Source organism: Bos javanicus, chromosome 16, assembly GCF_032452875.1.
Source record: "Bos javanicus breed banteng chromosome 16, ARS-OSU_banteng_1.0, whole genome shotgun sequence".
Taxonomy (NCBI): Eukaryota; Metazoa; Chordata; class Mammalia; order Artiodactyla; family Bovidae; genus Bos; species Bos javanicus.
In genome coordinates, this window is record NC_083883.1 from 47,714,598 (window position 1) to 47,730,711 (window position 16,114).

General features: G+C 48.1%; 1 protein-coding gene and 1 non-coding gene across 4 annotated transcripts in view; one reads left to right on the forward strand and one right to left on the reverse strand.

The window, feature by feature from the left end:
- Window positions 1-16,114, forward strand: part of ACOT7 (acyl-CoA thioesterase 7) — a 108,603-nt gene that overhangs the window by 2,051 nt on the left and 90,438 nt on the right. The window lies entirely within an intron of this gene.
- On the reverse strand, window positions 7,259-7,331 carry TRNAE-UUC (transfer RNA glutamic acid (anticodon UUC)). Its single transcript has one exon. It is a non-coding gene; the product is annotated as a tRNA-Glu (tRNA).

Below are 16,114 nucleotides of genomic sequence, written 5' to 3' on the forward strand. Positions count from 1 at the left end.
GACTGTCCTGGCCCCACCTTCTCCAGGTTTAGGGGGATAGTAATCGAAGTAACTGATCCTAAGAGACAGACAGGCCTGGAATCAGGTTCTTGGGGTCAGTCTCTACCTCATAATGGCCAAATGACCTTGGAGCTCATCACTTACAAAGGGTTTGTTCATTATTTGCGTCTGGTTTGGTGTGCCCGGCATTTCCGGGAGGGTGGATGACAGGGATCCTAGGAGACTCTTAAGGTCATTCAGCCACAGGAGGAGGGAGGGGGTGCAGCTCCTGACAGGTCTCCTGTCTCCAGACCCACCTGTTTTCCACCTGCTCCCTGCAAAAGTAGATACTGATTTCAGTCTACTTATGGAAGGCTGGGCTTTTATTTATTAATACTTCATCAGGATGGTGAATAGCCCATCTATACATAGTACTTTTTTAAAAACCAGCTTCTAATATAGTTAATAAACAGCCTTAGGCACTTACACATGGGCCCACACTTCTTGCTCACAATGCCTGCTTACTTGGTTGCCTCTCTGATTTCACAGTGGCATGTTGTCTTGGATTTGGGACACGGGGGTGGGATCCCTGGTGGAGGTGAGCCTCAGGTGGCCAACACAACTGTCAAAGAGAGTGGAAGGGGGTTGTGATGAGGTCCCTGGTCACAAGGACTTGGCCCAGAGAAACCCCAGGACACTGTAGTGGAGGTAGCAGCAGGGTGGAGCCCTTTAAGGACATCTGAGCAGACACCTCTTGTTGAAAGAGGAGCCTTCTGGCCTAGAGCAGCCCAGCCATGAATTTAATTAAGTGTCCCTGGTTGCCTTCAAGGAGTGAAATCCCCCGAGGGAGGGTTCCCAGCTTAGGGAGTTCACAGTCTAGCAGGGAGAGGATCCCACAACCTCCACCATCCTAGACAAGAGTTGTCCCATGCTCTTGGTTCAGAAGGAGGTGTTGAAGGGCTCTAAAGGCTGGGGAAGGCAGTGCCAGGTCTAGCTGTGAATATGGCCTCTGCCTCTTGGAAGCTGGCTAACTTTTTGACCCTCATTTTATCATGCGTGCTCCAGATGCTAAACAAAGTGTTATCCAGGGCCTGGCAGAATGGCTTCCACTTTGTAAGTAAATGGAAGCTTTTTTTGTCTGAGAAGCGGGACCCAGACTCAGGAAGCTGAGGGCGTGGTTGGAATGCCAGTTTGGCCTCTTGCTGGTGTGGGCTTCAGACCTCAGTATTCTTGTCTTGTGCCTGTTGTTACTGTGAGATATAAAACCTTTAGCACAGTGCTGCTGCTGCTAAGTCGCTTCAGTCGTGTCCGACTCTCTGCGACCCCATAGACGGCAGCCCACTAGGCTCCTCTGTCCCTGGGATTCTCCAGGCAAGAATACTGGAGCGGGTTGCCATTTCCTTCTCCAATGCATGAAAGTGAAAGGTGAAAGTGAAATCGCTCAGTCATGCCCAACTCTTAGCGCTAGGCAGTTGTAAACAAAAGGAGCAGTTTACCTCAGATCCTGAACTTTGGATAGCAAGCCACTGCGGTGTGCTGTCTCCTTCTTTTCTTTCCTGGATGCAGCCGGGGATCAAACCTGTGCTTCCTGCATTGGAAGCGAGGTGTCTTAACAGCTGGACTGCCAGGGAAGTCCCATGTACCCTCGTTATGATTGAGCCCCACAAGAAAGCTCTGCAACAGCATTTAAAGTCTCAGAAGAGCCTTTTTCTTTGGTTTTATTCTTAGTGATGCTAATTCATATTTTGTTAACAAATTGCTTTTTCCCTTGTTTGACCCAGAGTTCTAGAATGTCAGATGGGAATGACCCCCAGAAACTCCCAGCCCAACTCTGTCATTTTACAGATAGGGGAAAATGAGGCTCTCAGAGGTTACAGACTTGGACCAGGGTGGCCTTGGACCCAGCTAGCCAAGGGAGTGAAGGCAACTGGTGGGTTGTTCCCTGTCAGGTGTTCCATTGTGGTTTTTTTGTGTTTTTTTTTTTGCCACACCTTATGGCTCGTGGGACTTCCCTGACCAGGAACTGAACCTGCATCCCCTGCAGGGGAAGCACAGTCTTAGCCACTGGACACAAGGGAAGTCCCCCACTGTCATGTTTTGTCTACTGCTCAAGCTCACATTCACATCTAGTTGTGAGGCTCAATTGTGGCATCAGCATGGGCCCCTAGTAGGAGCTCCTAGGTGTTGGTCCAAATGAAGTTAAAGGTCATGTCCCATACCAAGCTGTTAGTGTGATGGAGATGCTCTGTGTCTGCAGCGTGCCGGGCACTAGCCACAAGTGGCTACTGAGTGGCGATTGAGGTGCAGTTGGATGTGGAGGATTGTTGCGTAAGTCATGTCGGACTCTTGTGACTCCATGAACTGTAGCACACCAGGCTCCTCTGTCCATGGGATTTCCCAGGCAAGAATATTGGAGTGGGTTGCCATTTCCTTCTCCAGGGGAATCTTCCCCACCCAAGGATCGAACCCAACCCAAGGATTGAACCCAACCCAAGGATTGAACCCTTGTCTCCTGCACGGGCAGGCAGGTTCTTTACCACTGAGCCACCAGGGGAGTCCCACATTTAAATTTGTTTAAGTGTAAACAGGCTGGCTTCCTGTGGCTGGTGGCTACCTTATGGGACAGTGTAGTAAGGAGAGGATTTTAAAAACCAGGATTCCTGGTACGTCTCTGATGGCAAGGTTTCCTAAGGGAAGCTTGGGGAAACTTTGTGGGGACTGTAGTTAGCTCTCCAGCAACAGAGCCAATGGAGGGAGACCTTGGCAGACACAGCCTCCCGGGCAGGTAACCTGGAATCCTTTGTTTGTAGGTAGATGTGTCAAGTCTACAAGGTTTTCTTTTGCTTGCCCTGCTTTTCCATGTAAATCTGCTCCTAAGTGTCTTGAGCTCAGGGACTGCTTTGTTTTCTCTTGTGCCAGGAATGCCCAGCAAAGCACCTGATGCCAATAAAGATGAATGAAATGGACCTGAATTTTAGTACAATTACACCTCATTTTATTGCGTTTCAATTTATTGCGTTTTGAAGGTTGTTGTTCATTGTTCAGTAGCTAAGTTATGTCCGACTCTTTGGGACCACATGGACTGCAGCATGCCAGGCTTCCCTGTCCTTCACTATCTCCTGGAGTTTGCTCAAATTCATGTCCGTTGAGTCAGTGATGCCATCCAACCATCTTGTCCTCTGTTGCCCCCTTTTCCTCCTGCCTTCATTCTTTCCCAGCATCAGGGTCTTTTCCAATGAGTCAGTTCTTCGCATCAGGTGGCCAAAGTATTGGAACTTTAGCTTCAGCATCCATCCTTCCAGTGAATATTCAGGACTGATTTCCTTTAGGATTGACTGGTCTGATCTCCTTGCAGTCTAAGGGACTCTCAAGTCTTTTCCAACATCACAGTTTGAAAGCATCAATTCTTCTGTGCTAGACCTTCTTTATGCTCCAGCTTTCACATCCATACGTGACTATTGGAAAAGCCATATCTTTGACTATACAGACCTTTGTCTGTAAAGTGACTTGTCTGCTTTTTAATACGCTGTCTAGGTTTGTCATAGCTTTGCCAAGGAGCAACCACCTTTTATTTTTTATTTTTTTGGAGCAACTGCCTTTTAATTTCATGGCTGCAGTCACTGTCCACATTGATTTGGGAGCCCAAGAAAAGAAAATCTGTCCTGTTTCTACTTTTTCACCATCTATTTGCCCTGAAGTGACGGGACCAGATACCGCGATCTTTGTTTTTTGAAGGTTGAGTTTTAAGCCAGCTTTTTCACTCTCCTCTTTCACCTTCATCAACAGGCTCTTTAGTTTCTCTTTGCTTTCTGCCATAAGAGTGGTGTCATCTACATATCTGAGGTTGTTGATATTTCTCCTGGCAATCTTGATTCCAGCTTGTGATTTCCAGCATGGCATTTCACATAATGTACTCTGCATATAAGTTAAATAAGCAGGGTGACAGTATACGGCTGGTGGTGGTGGTGTTCAGTTGCCTAATTGTGTCCGACTCTTTGTGACCCCCATGGATTGCAGCGTGCCAGGTCTTTCTGTCCCTCACCACCTCCCAGAGTTTGTCCAAGTTCATGTCCATTGCATTGGTGATAGGTACAGTTGGTAGATATGCCAGTAAAGATGAATGGATGGACCTGAATTTAGTACAGGTACACCTCATTGTGTCTCACTTAATTCCAGAATGAAGGTAATGCATTTTTTTGTTGTTGTTGTTGCAAACTGAAGGTTTTGTGGCCACTTTGCATTGTCAGGTAATGGTTAGCAATTTTTTTTTAAAACATTTATTAATTTTTTTGGCCACGTTAGCATTTTTTTAAAACACTTATTCATTTATTTGGCTGCATTGTGTCTTGGTTGCAGCATGTGGGCTCTTTGTTGTGGCACCAGGGTGCCTTTTGTTTCAGAGCATGGGCTCAGTAGTTGTGGTCCACAGGCTTAGTTACTCCAAGGCATGTGAGATCTTAGTTCCCCAACCAGGGATCAAACCCATGTCCCCTGCATTGCAAAGCAAATTCTTAACCAGTGGACCACCAGGGAATTCCTGAGGGTTAGCATTTTTTTGGTGATAAATTCTTTTTAATTAAAAATTTTTTTAATTGAAGCATGGTTACTGTATAATATTATACAAGTTATAGGTATACAATATAGGTGGGCTTCCCTGGTGGCTCAGCAGTAAAGAATCCACCTGCAATATAGGAGCTGCAGGAGACACAGGTTGATCCCTGGGTTGGGAAGATCCCCTGGAGGAGGGCATGGCAACCCACTCTGGTATTCTTGCCTGGCGAATCCCAAGGACAGAGGAATTTGGCAAGCTACAGTTCATAGTGTCGCAAAGAGTCAGACACGACTGACTTAGCGTGCATGCATATACGATATAGATATGTGATTTTTAAAGGTTATACTCCATTTATGCAGTGTAGTCAGTGCTCAGTCATGTCCAACTCTCTGCGGCTCCATGGACTGTAGCCTGCCAGGCTTCTCTATCTATGGAATTGTCCAGGCAAGAATACTTGAATGTGTTGCCATGTCTTCCTCCAGGAGGTCTTCCTGACCCAGGGATGGAACCTGCGTCTCCTGCATTGGCAGGTGGATTCTTTACCACTAACACCAGCTGGGAAATCCATACTCCATTTATAGTTATAAATATTGGCTATATTCCCCATGCCGTAGGTATAAAATAAAATGTTTTTTAAGTTAAGGGGTGTACCCTATTTTTTTAGGCATAATCCTATTGCACATTTAATAGTGTAACTTTTGTATGCACTGGAAACCAAAACAGTCCTGTGATTTGCTTTATTGCGATATGCGTTTTACTAGAACTGAACTCACAATATTTTCGAAGTAGGCCTGTTTGGAATTTTTTTCTCTTCGGGGCTTTGTCTTTGGGCTCACAGCAGAGTTAATAAAAACACAGAATCTGAGTTAGAGAAACCACACTTGAAGGTAGTGTTCTGGAACATTCCATAAAACGATGCCCAGTGCTGGCTTCCTTCCTGTGGAGATGTGGGCGCTTGTGGCTGAAGATGCAGTCCTTGCAGCCCAGGGAGCCTGTGATGGGTGAGGCTGTGCTCACCCACCATCCCACCTCCGCCTGTAACCTGGCCAGGCAGCCCAGGAGTTGCGTTCCCCCGTGGGTGGGCTTTCTCTGGGGAGGGGGTCCCAACCTGGGGTGGTGACTGTGTGTATGAACCTCCTGGTCCACTTCCTTTTACTCTCAAAGGTATCCTGAGGAGGAGGGTAAACTCTATGGTCACATACTCACAGGCTACCTATATCTGACCAACAGAGGAACCTTGTTATAAATCCTGATTTCCTGTATACAAATGATTTCAGTAGAAAATCAACAAAATCTGATTTTAGAGTGTTTATGAGATACTTGGGGGAAACTTGACTAGTCCCTCGATAAAGATGCTAAGGAATTTCTGGGTTTTTCATTGTCCACGCCATGAGGCCTGTGGGACCCTAGTTCCCAGACCAGGGATTGAACCCACAGGCCCTGCAGTGGAAATACGGAGTCTTAACCCCTGGACTACCAGGGAAGTCCCTGTGAACTTTTTCCGTAACTACCCAAAGCTGGAAAGAACTCACATCTTCATTGTCTGATAAAGAGATAATGAAAAGTACTCGGCAACAGCAGCAAGAATCACTGATACACACACACACAAAACTCAAAGAGCTACACTGAGTATCTGACTCCATTAATGAGAAATTCTAGAAAAGGCAGAACTGTAGTGATAGAAAGCAGGCCTGTGTGCCAGGGGCCAGAGCTGGGGGGAAACCAAGTGCAGAGGGGCAGGAGGGCACTTTGTGCTGTGCTGGAAATGTTCCGTCACAGCTGTGGTCCCTTACACAGGTGTGTGGTGGGAAGGGGGACCCCTTAAGGCCAGGGCCAGAGAACAGGACTCTTGTCTAACACACAGAAATGAACTGTCTGAGGAGACACATGAGCTGACACAAAGCAAGAGATGTTATTGGCGAGGGGCGCCTGGGTGGAGAGAAGTAGGGTAAGGGAGCCCAGGAGGACTGCTCTGCCTGGTGGCTCGCAGTCTTGGGTTTTATGGTGATGGGGTTAGTTTCTGGGATGTCCTTGGTCAATCATACCCTCGTGGTGGCACACAGGTAGCTCAGGCAAGATGGATGCCAGAGAAAGGATTCTGGGAGTTGGTCAGACATATGGTGTCTCCTTTTGACCTTTGCTGAGCTCTTCCGGTTGGTGGTGACTTACTAGTTCCGTGTTCCTTACGAGGTTCTCCTGTCGTAAAATAACTCACACAAATGACGACTAGGGTTGCCTGGCCAGGGTGGGCGGTTTCAGAGTGTGCTTCCCCTCACAGGTGTATACACTTTTCAAAAGTGAACTGTAGGTGATTTTATGGTACACACATTGTACCTCAGTAAAGGTTATTACTATTTTTTAAAAAGCCATAACTACAATGCAATTACCTCACCTTAAGAAAAAAAAAGGGGAATTCTCTGGCAGTCCATTGGTGAGGTTCTGCATGCTATGAAGTGCAGTCAAAAAGAAAAGTGTTCACAACTGCAGATTTCAAAACGTTTTGAATGTAGCTGAGGAAACTTGAGCACTTACTTGATATTTAGTGCTATTGAGAGGATCTCCTTTCTGCTTATTAAATGGGATGCTGCCAAATTCACAAGCTGTTGAGTAAAGCCAATTAGAAAAAGTTATATTAATGAATTTGTATTGTTTTAGGTGGGTAATTGTTTTGTGGTTCTGTTTTTATTTTTATTCTTTGGCCCTGTGGCATGGCTTGTGGGATCTTAGTTCCCTGACCAGGGATTGAACCTGGGGCCTTGGCAGTGAAAGTGCCAAATCCTAACCATTGAACTGCCAGAGAATTCCTGTAGTCTGGTTTTAAAACAGAGTCTTCATCTCTTGGAGGAAATGCTGAGATATTTACAAATGCCAACCTGTGCCCTCTGAGATTTCTTTCAGTCTTGTTACCAAGTCCAAGCTCGCTCTGCTCATCACACAATAGGCCAGTGAATTCGAGAGATGAGGTGTTGAGGCAAGGAAAATGACTGTATTCGGAAAGCCAGCTGACCGAGAAGATGGCAGGCTAGCGCCTCAAAATAACCATCTTCTTGGGGTCTGGATGTAGGTTCTTTTATACATCAGAGAGAAAGAAACAAGGAGGAACTAAAGTCAAAAGGCAGAATGGAGAAGGAGGTGCAGTGGGGAAGTAAAGTGAAAGGGTCTTCAGTCTTATAAAACATCTCCAAGGGAATGGCCAGCCTTAGAAGGGGTGTGTTAATCTCTTCTATTCACAGCTTGTTACTGTTCAGTCTTTCAGTTGTGTGGACTCTTTGTGACCCCATGGACTGTAGTACACCAGGCCTCCCTGTCCATCGCCAGCTCCCAAAGCTTGCTCAAACTCATGTCCATTGAGTTGATGATGCCATTCAACCGTCTCATCCTCTGTCGTCCCCTTCTCCTGCCTTCAATCTTTCCCAGCATCAGGGTCTTTTATAAAGCATTGGCTCTTCACATCAGGTGGCCAAAGTATTGGAGTTTCAGCTGCAGCATCAGTCCTTCTAATGAATATTCAGGATTGATTTCCTTTAGGATCGACTGGTTTGGTCTGGGACAAACTATCTCTCCAGAAGCTGAACAAAGGCTCCTTAGTTTACAGTCAAGCAGAGGGGCAGGGTCTTCCAGGCCCGCCGTTAAGTATGATTATAATAACAAAAGCAATGGAAAGCAAGTCAAAAAAACAGTTGCACTGTGGAGTCAAAATAGGCTTCTTCCCTGCATCAGTCACACCTGGAAGCCGGAGGGGAGCCAGAGCCCACCTTTTGAAGCTGTTTGCTGGGGACTTTGGAACCTACTGCCTTCTCTCTACTGGGGAAAGCCTCTTAATATTGTCCACATTAAAGAATAAGAAAGTGAAAGTGAAGTTGCTCAGTCGTGTCCGACTCTTTGCGACCCGTGGACTGTACTGTAGCCCACCAAACTCCTCCGTCCATGGGATTCTCCAGGCAAGAATACTGGAGTGGGTTGCCATTTCCTTCTCCAGGAGATCTTCCCAACCCAGGGATCTGTCACGCGAGTGTATGTTCCTCGGTTCTTTGTCTTGTCACAACAAAGATTTGGAGCAACGGACATTGAAGCGCTCGGCGCGCACAGCTCTCGGGTCTTGGACAAACCGTGCTACAGATCTTAGGCAAATCAGTGTTACAGCTCTATTTTATTTAGAAGATAGCAGGAGAGAGAGAGAGAGAGAGAGAGAAAGAAAAAGAGCGCAGGCATGCGGGAGAGAGAGTCCATGAGAAAGCGATTTGGCTCCTCCTTTTATATGTTTTTTCCTCCACCTGGGCCTGCCCTATGTAAATTGGGCTTAGCCAGGAGTGCTGTTTGTTCTGCCTGAAGTCTTCACTCTGGTCCTCGGACCTTCCTTGTCTTTTAGCCACCACCATTTTGGACTCCTTTTCCCTATTCTACTTAACCTAACATTCCCCCCTCAAGAGATGGGAGGCCCAATTCTTTGGGAATAGGGGCGTTGAGGTAGTCCTTATAGCGGTGTCCAAGGGCATGTGATGTTTTCCGTGGTCGGCTGTAGTTTTGTACCTTTGTTGAACTGGCACTGCATGTTGTAGCTGTTTGACCCGGGCAGAGACAAAACAGGTTAGACAACTGACAGTACATGGAATAATCATAAGCATCATCCATATAGCATAACAAGGACTAGTAGGGACATTGGTCAATTTTAAATTCACATCGCCACGATAACTCAAGTCCCTCCTTGTTCAGGGATCAGAAGATATATCTCCTGTCTGTCTTGGAGTACAGTCTCTGTCAAGCTGTGTTGGCTCCTTAGAGTTATCCTGAGAAATCTTATCCCCAGAAACCAGATTTTAGGGGTGTTCATTAGAATGGCACTCACTGGTAGTTCTGAATAGGTATCTGAAATCTCCCAGGGGCTCACAGGTGTATTGAGTGTCCTCTTCTGTTTTTTTCCATGGTTTGACTCGTGAGTAGTGAATCCAGGAGTCATGTCCTGGTACCTTGACTATGGGGGTAGAAAGTATTACAGGGTAGGGGCCCTTCCACGTGGGCTGGAGTTGAGCCTTTGGGGACCCATCTTTCCAGATTTTAATTAGGACTTGAGTTCCTGGAGCATATAGTGGTGACTCTTTAGAATCTTTTGGGTCCTGGTTCATACCCCACAAGCGTATATCCTGTTGGAATTGCCCAATGGCTATGGTATAAGACTGGAGGGTCTGAACCTCTGGATCTAGGAAGAGGTCATTGACATAAACAGAAGGTCTCCCATATAGCATCTCATAAGGACTAAGACCAGCCTGTTCCTTAGGGGCAATGCGGGTGCGGAGGAGAGCTATTGGTAAAGCCTCCTTCCATCCCAGGGAGGTCTCCTGGGTTATCTTTTTTATCGCTGATTTTAAGAATTGATTGGCTCTTTCTACTTTTCCTGAAGATTGAGGCCTCCAGGCACAATGGAGATAATAAGTAATGCCCAATGCTTTCGAGACTCCTTGGGTGACCTTAGAAGTAAATGATGTCCCATTGTCACTTTGTAATGACCTGGGCAGACCAAATCTTGGAATGATTTCATGGAGCAGGTTTTTTTTTACCACCTCCTCAGCCTTCTCAGTCCGGGTGGGAAAGCCTTCAATCCATCCTGTGAATGTATCTATCATAACTAATAGGTACTTATACCCTTGAGAAACTGGCATCTGGGTGAAGTCCATCTGCCAGTCCTCTCCTGGGTAGGCCCCACATCGTTGGATGGGCTGGGCCAGCTCGGGTCTTCGAGCTCCTTGGGGGTTGTTTAATTGGCAAGTGGGACAAGAGGAGACCACCTGTATTATAGTTGTTTGGAAGCCTGTTCCTCTGAAGGACCTTTCTAGTAATCTTTGGAGGGCCTTTTCTCCTAAATGAGTAGTGGCATGTAAGGAGTTAACCAACTTCCATTGGAGGTTTCCAGGCAGAAAAAGGAGTCCCTCCTTTTGGAACCACCCCATATGATCTTCTTGAAAGCCCTCGCTCTTAGCTTTAAGAGTCTCACCTTCAGTATATGAAGGAGTTTCTGGCAAATTAGTCTGTGGAACTAAGGTGGCAATCCCTATTAGGTCATGGTTCTGTAATGCTGCTCTCCTAGCTGCCTGATCAGCTGCTTGGTTCCCTCGTGCCACTTCCGTGTTCCCTTTTTGGTGTCCTTTACAGTGGGAGACTGAAACCTCAGTGGGCAGATGGACTTCCTCCAAGAGTCGAAGAATCTGATCACCATATTTGATTGGGGACCCTCGGGTGGTCAAGGGGCCCCTTTCTTTCCAAACAGCCGCATGTGCATGTAGCACCAGAAAGGCATACTTGAAGTCAGTGTAAATGGCTATTCTTTTTCCTTTTCCCAGCTCTAAAGCTCGAGTCAGGGCTATGAGCTCAGCTAATTGGGCTGAAGTACCTGGTGGCAGAGGCTTAGCCTCTAGGTCTCAAAATTGGAGACTACTGCATACCCGGCTCTTCTTTTTCCATCCACGACAAAGCTGCTTCCATCAGTGTACCAGATTTCCTCAGGATTGGTCAGAGGATCTTCTGACAATCCCTCTCGGGGTTTTGTCCAGTGGTCCAAGGTTTCTAGACAAGAGTGAAATGGGAGACAACCCTCGGGGGTAGGTAGGAGGGTGGCTGGGTTAAGAACCTCACAAGGGGATATAGTGAGGCCTGGATTTTCCATCAGCATTACTTGATATCTGAGGATTCTTTGATCAGACATCCATAAATGGTCTCTCCCATTTAAGAGTTGTTTTACTTGGTGGCTGGTAAAAATAGTTAGTTTGTCCCCAAAGGAGAGTTTTAAAGCATCTTCTATCATGATCGCAATAGCTGCAAGATTTCGAAGGCAGGGGGGCCAACCTTGGGAAGTTGGATTGAGCCTCTTGGATAAGTAAGCTACAGGCTGGGGCTCAGATCCCAGCCTTTGAGTTAACACTCCCAAGGCTATTCCCTCCCTTTCATGGACATAAAGTTGGAATGCTTTTTCTGGGTCTGGCAACCTCAAGGCAGGTGCCTGAGTTAAGGCCTGTTTTAGTGTAGCCTCTAGGAGTTCCCCACATCAGTGGGATTGAATCATCTCGTCCCTTTAAGCTTTCATATAAGGGCTGGGCAATTAGACCATAGTTGGGTATCCAGATTCTACAATAACCAGTTAGCCCCAGGAAAGCTCGCAATTGTTTTCGAGTCGTGGGGGAGGGCAACTGGAGGATTCCTTGTACCCAATCAGAGGACAGCCTCCTGGGCCCGTGTGTAATCTGAACTCCCAGGTAAGTGACCTTTGTCTCGACTAGCACGGGAGACTTTATATCCCCTTTCTGCCAAGAAGTTTAGAACCTGAATTGCATGTTGTTGGGCACTTTTCTCATCTGGAGAGCAGATTAGTAGGTCATCTGCGTATTGTAATATTTTCCCATTAGGTCCCAGGTCCAGATCTAGGAGATCCTGGCTAAGGGCCTGTCCAAACAGGTGGGGGCTATCTCTGAAGCCCTGAAGTAATACTGTCCAAGTCATCTGTTGGTGTTTTTCTCCTGGGGCCTCCCACTCAAAGGCAAAAAGGTATTGGGATTCTTTAGCCAGTGATATGCAAAAAAATGCATCTTTGAGATCCAAGACTGTAAAGCATTTGGCACTGGGTGGGATTTCTCCCAAGATTACATAGGGATTGGGTTCTGTGGGATGGAGGGGGACTACAGCTTCATTTATGATCCGGAGATCTTGAACCATTCGCCAGGTTCCATCTTTTTTCTTTACTGAGAGGATTGGGGTGTTACACGGCGAACTGGTAGGGACCAATAGCCCACAAGCAAGGAATTTATTTATTAAAGGCTGTAGTCCCTCCCGAGCCTCTCTTTTGAGAGGATATTGTTTCTGGTTAGGAAACCAAGTGGGATCTCCGAGGACAATGATGACCGGTTCAGCTTGGTAGGCTTGTCCAGGAATCCCCTGATCCCACACCTGGGGGTTAATTTTGTCTTCCCATAGTTTTTGGTCCCTCTCTATTGAAGGTGTAATGGGTTCTTCAGTAGTAACCAGGAGCTGCAGAGCTCTAGGGGCTGAAGAACTTCCCATCACAAGGGTGGTCCCCAGTTTAGTGAGTATATCTCTTCCCAATAAGGGGGTAGGACACTCAGGGACCACCAGAAACTGGTGAGAAAATATTTGTCCATCCCAGCAACAAAGAAATGCTCGGGTGAATCTTTTAGTAGTTGCTTTTCCTGTAGCACCCCAAATGGTACAGGTTTTGGAGGAGAAGGCTCTGGAGTAGGAGATCAAGACAGAGTAGGTAGCTCCTGTGTCAACCAAGAAATCCTCGGACCTACCTGCCACATCCAGTTGCACCCTTGGCTCCAGCCCCGTGATGGTTATCTGTGACAGGCAGGCTGGCTGGAGCGGGCCCGCTTCAGTGCTCTTGAACCATCATGAGGGTAGGCTTGGCGCTTGACCTTGAGGCTCTTGGGTCCTGAGGGCAGAGTGCTGCCCAGTGTCCCAGTTGATGGCATTTGTGGCAAGCCATTCTAGGAGACTTGTCCAAAGCCATTCTTTGGCCCAATGCCCCGCCTGTCTACAGATTAGGCATCTGTCTCGTGCCTTGTCCCTCAAGGACTTGGGGTTTGCCATAGGGCTTCTCTGGAGGGCGGCCAGCATCTGGGCATGCCTTGTCTCTTTCTTTCTCTCCTTCTTCTGGGCCTTGGCCTCCTCCTGTTCCCTGTTATAAAAGGTATTGGTAGCTGTCTGGACCATCTCATCTAAAGAGGCAGCAGGGTCCTGCTACTGTAGCTGCTGTAACTTATTTCTGATATCTGATGCACACTGGGACAGGAATTTGTCCTTTAAAATCACCCGTCCCTCGTAAGAGTCTAAGTCCAGGTTGGTAAACTTTTGGAGTGCCTCTTTTAGCCTCTCCAGAAAGGCAATGGGGTTCTCATTGGGCTCCTGAGTTATTGCTAAGACTGGGCACAGTCCCACAAGTAATAGGCTTCTTTATGTTTCCATGGGTGGACTTCCTTAGGGGTAAGTCTTTCTAAAGCTTATCCTACCCAGAACTGTTACAACCTGAGAGCCAGGCGTCCCCAGGTCAGGGTGCAGATCCCGAGGCAGGCTGAGGCGTGACAGCCTCCTAGAGATCGAATCCCCCGGCAGGTCGAGGCGTGATGGCCTCCCGAGGATTGGGTCCCTGGGCAGGTCGAGGCGTGACGACCTCCTGGGACCCCCCAGACTGGAGTTTGGGTGTCCCCAAGATCTCCAGTGTGACCAGTATTGGGTAGGATTAGGGGGTTGGATATTATAGAGTATTTCCTTCCCAAGGCCACCTATTTTCTGGTTGTCTCTTCAGAAGATTGTAGAGGCAACCTTGTGGGTCTGGATGGGGCTTAGGAAAAGAGCATGAAACAGGACGGAAGGGGGCAAAGCACAACCTTTGAAAGAATGACATAGCACAAGGGTATAATGTAAACCAATTAGAATCAGTTGGGTCCAAGATGACAAGTCAAATTCAAGTAAACCTTAATCCCCAATCTATAAGGCAACAGACACACCCAGAGGTGGCAGGACAGCTCCAAGGCACAAGGTCAGAAGAGGGAGGAGTGGGTGGTTCCCCTATGGCTGGGATGATCCCCTCACAAAACCTAGCCAGGCCTAATACCATGGCCTTGCCCTCGGTTCACACCCTGAAGGGTGGCTTCTCTCTGGGTCCTAACAAATCCACTTCTTATCGCTTTGTATCTCAATGAATTTTTACAGTGAGACATCAGAGCCTGAGTTTCTTTAGTTTTGGCCGGGCTTGAGTCCCGGGAGAGAGCTGAAGGACAGGAGGAAAAAGCAGTGGGAAAAATGTGCCAAGGAATCCCCTACATAGCCCACTGGAAGATTTGCTAAATATCTGACCAGTGCTCGCAGTTTCATTGGTCTGATCCTTGGCACAGAGAAGAGAAAGGACAGAAGAACCCCCACCGGCTTGGGTAACAGCTACTGGGGCTCAGCAGATAGCGCCTTTGGGACATGCTGAGGAATAGCCTCTCCAGAGTCCCTCAGTTGTGCCCCTGCCACCCGCCTGTTTGCGGGAGGTTCGAGGAAACAAGAAACGAGAGATTGTACAGGTCCCTCCAGCCATAGGAGCGAGGACCTCTTACCTTAACCGGAGGTCTCCTGGAATCTGAGACTGGGCCGCGTGAGCTTTCTGCTGAGTTCATTTTTCGCTGTCCTGGTTTCCAGCACGATGGGCTTTCCCCAGCACTGGGTTTCTTCACCTTCCGCTTCTAGCGTGGGAGCTTCGCTGAGTTGGGCTCCTGTTGTGCTTGGCCTCTTCCACGCAGAGGTTGTTTCAGCCAGCTTATATCCGAGTCACGGCAGCATAGATGTCACACAAGGAGCGCAGGCACGCGGGAAAGAGAGTCCGTGAGAAAGCGCTTTGGCTCCTCCTTTTATATGTTTTTTCCCTCCACCTGGGCCTGCCCTATGTAAATTGGGCTTAGCCAGGAGTGCTGTTTGTTCTGCCTGAAGTCTTCACTCTGGTCCTCGGACCTTCCTTGTCTTTTAGCCACCGCCATTTTGGACTCCTTTTCCCTATTCTACCTACCTAACATACCTACCTAACAGATCGAACCCAGGTCTCTCACGTTGCAGGCAGACGCTTTAACCTCTGCACCACCAGGGAAGCCCTTAAATATAAGAATACAGTTTCTCAGAAAACCTCCTATAGAGACACAGAACTTCAGATCCAAGTACTAACATCAAAGATTTCAAAAGGAGGGAAGGAAGCCAGGTTGAAAGAAGAAGGGGGAGGAGGCGGGAGGGGGGGGGGCGAAAGGGGTGGCCTTACAGACGTCTCCTGCCACCTACAGATACCCAGGTGTTACGGGACTTTTCCCTGGGCCCCCAGAGAAGGGAGGACTGGAACTCCACTCTACCAGAAATCAGACCAGACCAGACCAGAACCAGAATTCGAGTGCTCTGCCAAGAGGAGGTGATCAGTCTCCAATCCTCAGCTCAGGCTGAGGGCCCTTCAACCAGATTCCTGCATCCAGGACCGGGGGACTAGAAAAACGGAAGGATAGGAAGGGTTAAGGAGAGGAAAGAGAGAGGGAAGGGGAGAGAGGTCAATAAAGTCTCTTGTTCCTTACTGGTCAAGGAGGGACTTTTCCTGGTGGTCCAGTGGTTAAGAATTCGTCTGCCAATGCAGGGTACACGGGTTCCATCCCTGGTCCAGGAAGATCCTACATGCCACAACTAAGACCCAGCATAGCCAAAGAAAAAGTAGTAAAAAGGAGTCACAGCTCCACCCTCTGTTTCTTGGGAGTCCGGGGCAGGGAACGTGTGTCTTCCTTGGCTCTAGAGCCTCACATGGCGACCATGAACTTCCGCCCTGAGGTGGTGGCGTCTTGCTCACCTGAGTGGTCTCTGGACCCAGCCTTCTCTGGACCCAGCCTTCGTGTCCACCTGCTGTGCGGAGGCCCTTCCAGCGGGCGGGGGCGCGGGCGGGGGCTGGGGCTGCTCCTGCTTGTCTGCCTGCCTGCCTGACTGATGGTCCTGGAGGCTGAACCTTCGTGGGCGCGGTTTACAGCCCCACCCATTTCCTCCAGTCCCACCACGCTGTGATCCTGTGGATAC